Here is a 5,391-nt window from a genome sequence, read left to right as displayed (position 1 = left end):
TTTCTTTTATTCAAACAGCAAGGGGGAACAAAACAACGTATTCAAGTTAATGAGTGATGACAATTATTATGCAAATGACTTTTTTTTTTTAAGCAAAAGGGAATGCATTCTACACCAAGAACAATTGGAGGTATATCATGTTTCAGGTATATATCTTCCTTATTTACTTAGAAATTATGAAAGAACTTTACCACCTTCTAGTTGTCTTGTTCTTGGTTATTGCTGGATTCTCCCCTCTTCTTCTTTCTCGTCCAGAGCTTGGTATAATCCTGAATTTCTTCACTCGGACACCTTCTGTCCCAGACAGGATCTATGAGGCTTGAAAGCCCCACTGTCTCCAATCTTTGATACATCCTGTCCGTATAATGCTGAGTTCTTGCCTTCTGTTGGTCTCTTAAGTCTTGGCACTGCTCAAATGGTTTGATTCGTGAGTTTAGTCCTGGCATACAGCGGGTCAAATACTCCAATTTTGCTTGTGTATCTTCATAATGCTCTATTCGCTGCACTTGTCTAGTTTCTCCAATGGTATGATGAACATTCTTCCACTGGTACAAGTTGTGAGTATATTCCCCATATTTGGCCTGGCTCAGATACAATTTATCAATTGATTCTCGGAGTTCTGTCGATTGTTCCTTTTGTCCTTCAAGAATCTTTGCTTGAAATTCTTGTTGTTGGTCCATCGATTGTTGATGCCAGCTTTCTAATCTTTCCTCCATTCTGTGCTGCCAAGTTTCATTTTGCTCCTTGTCTTTCAAGTATTGCTCCCGGTGCTCTAGATATTGCTCTTGGTACCTTGAATATTGCTCTTGTGCTATCACATTTTGCTGTGATATTTCCTCAAGAACTCTTTGTAGTTGAATCATGTCTATGGCACCATGAGCCTGTTCTCCTCCCTCCTCTGCTCTTCTTCTTCTTTGGGACCCTTCTTCTTGATCATCATCCTCAACAGTTCCCTCCAAGGTTTTCTTTGTTATTCCTGCTCCTCTTCTTACTTTCTCTGTGTCCTCATCCTCAAAGATCACCCCAGCTCTTGTACACGACCTTAAGATTGTGCTCGGATGGCCAAGCCTAGTGGATTTGTTTGTGCTCTCAGCTATCTCTTGAATACTCTCGGCTATGAGTTGTGCAAGGTTGATTTCTCCTCCGTGTAAGATACAGTATAACAAGAGTGCTCGCCTGATTGTGACAGCTGAGGTGTTCCCAGTAGGGAGTATGGATCTCCTTACTATTTCATACCATCCCTTGGCTTCAGGAATGAGATTTATTCTTTTCAATCGGCTTGGGACTCCTTGTGAATCTCGTTCCCAATCTGTACCTTCCAAGCATATACCCTGGAGAATTTCATCAGGATCGTTTTTGTCTTGCAATCTGGCCTCATAGCTGGGCTCTTCATAAGTTATGGTTCTCAGCTTCAAAGCTCTTGTGATAGATGCCGGACTGAAATCCACTTCAGTTCCTCTAACATAGCTTTTGTAAGAGGGGCTTTCTTCACTTTCCTTCACAGCATTTGCATAGAACTCCCTGATCATGAGTGCACTAATTTTGGGGATGGGGTCACATAGAAGATCCCACCTCCTTTCCCTATTGATCTGTTTCATGATGGGGTATTCTTCTTCTCTTAGCGCAAAGTACCTTTCATGGATGATGTGTTTCTTTTGCATGAACCTATGATATTTCCCTTCATGAAATTGAGATCTAAATCTCTTAGTATCATAGGCAGGGGATTCGGTCACCATTGGTTCCTTGCCTGGCCTTCTCCTTGAGCTTGATGAAGCCATGAGTGCAATCAAGGAGGTAAAACAAGGGTGGCTTTGAGGTACAGTTTTGTGGTGTTAAGAGGGTGAGAAAGGAAACGTTGTTGTTATGAGAGAGGTGGTGTATATGCATAGAATTGCAAAAAGGGTGGAGGTAGAGATTTATGTTTGTAGAGAGGGTTTGTAGGGACATGTGATGCAAGAGATGTCTCCTCTTTTATAGACAAGGAAACAAAAGAGTTGGCCGAAGACCATACTTGGGGAATGGTTCGGTCATGGCTTGTGAAGGGTGGATATTAAGTTGAACAACCTAGTAACTTTATGATATGGACGGCTTGCATGTTCTCTTGAAGATTGACAAGGATTCTCTTCCTATTGGTTTCATGGAGTCCGTTCCTCAAGGTGACTAGCATGCAGATTTTTGCTTTCCAAAGTTGGCACACCTCCCTAAGCACATGTGACCTTTCTCTTGACTTGTCATAATCATCCCCTTGCCTTGTCTTTGCTTCAGCCTTCTTTTTTTTCTGATTAAACAAGAATGATATGCTTTAGTATGCAATTGTAGCACGGTGGTGAAAGGAGTGATTGCATTATTTATATATATATATATTTTTTTTTATGAAAGATCAACTGTGTTCTTTACTTAGTGGACCAAGTTTTGGTGAACACCAAACTTGTCTCTTTGCTGAGAGATTAATGTTAAAAACAAGCATTTATCACAATTGATATTTTCATCATAACTTCTAATCTATGAATTCCTAAAATAGAATAATGCATGATTCACCTCTGCATGATTTTGATTGTCCTTTCTCTTTTTTTTTTTTTGAACAAAAGTTGATCTTTCTTCTAATTGATACATATGCAGACACCAGACTTAATGTTTGGTCATACACTTCACCGAAGTGACTAAGTATATGATCTAAAAGTGTTAGAAAAGTTAGTTCCTGTGTGCTGTTAAGCACACCAAACTTAGAGTTCTGGCATATGTTTCAAAGCAAGGTATGCATTTGTCAAGTATATTCGAAACCATGCTAAGGTGATCAAAATTTATTGAATTTAAAAGCAGGCAGAAATCTTAAATCATGGGTTGCCTCCCATGAAGCGCTCTTTTATTGTCATTAGCTTGACATTGAACCCTTCTTTTATGGTGGTTGATGACTGTAGTGCCTCAGCTTGTCCCCTCTGACTGTGAGCTTCTTCTTTGTCCCTTGGTGCTCAATTTCCACATGCTCAAGAGAGAGTACTTGGTTAACAGTGTAATGATCCTCAGTCCCCAGCTGTTGATATATTAGTTGCACCTTATCACCTTTGGAGAATCCCTCAGTTGGAATTTTTTTATTCTTCCACCCTTTGTGAGTCTTCTTCTTGTTTTTCTTCCTTTTTCTTGTTAACCTTTCTTCCTTGACAGCAGCCTTAGCCATGGTATCTTCCTTCTTGTTTATCATCCTGATTCCTTCTTGAATTCCTTCTTCTTCTTGTACATGCTCATTTCTCTGTTCCCCTGTGTTGTTGGTTGTCTGCCTTGGAGAACAGTCACTGACTCTCTTGCTTCCTTCTTCAATAATTTGTGGTTCTGGAAACACTTTCAGGATAATGCTATCCTCATGCATCCTGAGAGTTAGTTCTCCCTGCTCTACATCTATGATGGCTCTAGCAGTGGCCAAAAATGGCCTTCCCAAGATGATTGAATTGTTTTCTTCTTCTTCAGTGTTCAGTATTACAAAGTCTGCATAAAAAATGAACTTGTCAACCTTAACTAAAAGGTTCTCAATCACTCCCTTGGGATATATTATTGACTGGTCCACCAATTCCAAGGACATCTGTATTGGTTTCACCTTCCCTATGCCAAGCTTTTTCACTAAGGATGATGGTATTAAATTTATGCTTGCTCCTAAGTCACACATCCCCTTGTTGATAAGTAGATTTCCAATGGTGCAAGGTAGGAAGAAACTTCCAGGGTCTTCTAACTTGGGAGGGAGTCCTTTTCTAATGAGTGCACTGCACTCTTCAGTGAGAAGCACAGTCTCTTTTTCTTGCCAACTCCTCTTCTTGTTAATAAGTTCTTTTAAGAACTTTGCATACAGGGGCATTTGCTCAAGTGCTTCAGCTAAGGGAATATTGATCTCCAACTTCTTGAAGATTTCAAGAAATTTTGGGAAGTGTTGATCCTTAGTCTCCTTGTTGAGCCTTTGAGGATATGGCAAGGGTGGAGTGAAGTTCATTCCATGCCTTTGGTCCTTAGTTGGCTCTTCAATTACTTCTTTTCCCTTTCTTGATTTTTGTGGCTGATCTTCTCTTTCTTGAACTTGATTCTGAGTTGGCTTGCTTGCTGTCTCCTCCTTGTCATTGACTTTCTCTTCTTTAGCTTGTTTCTTGTCACTTTCCTTTGACTTCTTGGTCACTTCTTCATTTTTCACCAGGACTTTTCCACTCCTCAGTTGTATTGCCTTGCACTCCTCTTTTGGATTGGGAATGGTGTCACTTGGTAGTGAGTTTGATGACCTTTCAATGGTGATCTGCTTGGAGAGTTGTCCAATTTGCCGTTCCATATTTTTCATGGAGGCTTCTTGGTTCCTCACTGTCATCTATTGAGTTTTCATCATTTTTTCCATTAGGAGCTCCAAGTTGTTAATCCTTTGGGATTCTTGTGAGATTGGTTGATTGTGGGGTGTTGAGGGTTGAGGGTAAGTGTTCTGATTTGAGGTTTGGTTATTGGATGGGTAATGGTTGGAGTTGGGGTAGTTGTTTTGGGGTTTTCTGTAAGAGTTTTGGTTAGTTTGCTGCTGATTGTGGTTTTGGTTATTTCTTGAAGTGTTTTGATTTGAGTTTCTCTGCCATGGTTGTTGATTTTGGTTGTGATTGTCTCTCTACCTAAGGTTTGGGTGGTTCTTCCAAGAAGGGTTGTAGGTGTCACCATAGACTTCATTTGGCCCAGAATTTTGGTTGTGCATGTACTGGACTTGCTCTTGCTGTTGCTCCTCTTGAGTCTCTTCATTTTGTCCCCATGTGGATGATGGTTGGCTTGTATTAACTGCTGCAACTTGGAGGCTATCAATCCTCTTGGCCATTTACTCAAATTGTTGTTGAATTTGCTGCTGCATCATTTTGTTTTGAGCCAAGATTGAGTCCACTCCTTCCAACTCCATCACTCCTTTCCTTTGTGATGGTTGGCGTTGCCTTTGGTGAGCAAAGAAATATTGATTGTTGGCTACCATATCAATGAGATTTTGGGCTTCCTCTGCTGTTTTCATTAATTGCAAAGAACCTCCTGCTGAATAATCCAAAGCCTCTTGAGATTTCAGTGTCAAACCTTCATAGAAATTCTGCAATCTGTCCCACTCACTGAACATTCCTGGTGGACACTTCCTGATTAGAGCTTTGTATCGTTCCCATGCTTCATACAAGGGTTCAGCATCCATTTGTGTGAATGTTTGCACTTCAGTCTTCAATCTAATAACTCTTTGAGGTGGGTAAAACTTGGCAAAGAACTTGGTTACTAGATCATCCCAATTGTTGATGCTGCCTCTTGGGAAGGATTCCAACCATTGAGTGGCTTTGTCTCTGAGCGAAAATGGAAATAGCAGTAGCTTGTAACTGTCAGGGTGCACACCATTGGTTTTGACAGTGTCACAAATCC

The 5,391-nt window shown here is 40.6% G+C and overlaps 1 pseudogene; it reads right to left on the bottom strand.

The window, feature by feature from the left end:
• Positions 1-2,896: 2,896 nt before the first annotated feature.
• On the bottom strand, positions 2,897-5,104 carry LOC148564393 (uncharacterized; annotated as a pseudogene).
• Positions 5,105-5,391: the final 287 nt, after the last annotated feature.

Source organism: Arachis ipaensis, chromosome B5 (assembly GCF_059453495.1).
Source record: "Arachis ipaensis isolate K30076 ecotype BB chromosome B5, ASM5945349v1, whole genome shotgun sequence".
NCBI lineage: Eukaryota > Viridiplantae > Streptophyta > Magnoliopsida > Fabales > Fabaceae > Arachis > Arachis ipaensis.
This window is presented reverse-complemented; position numbering and strand designations above follow the sequence as displayed.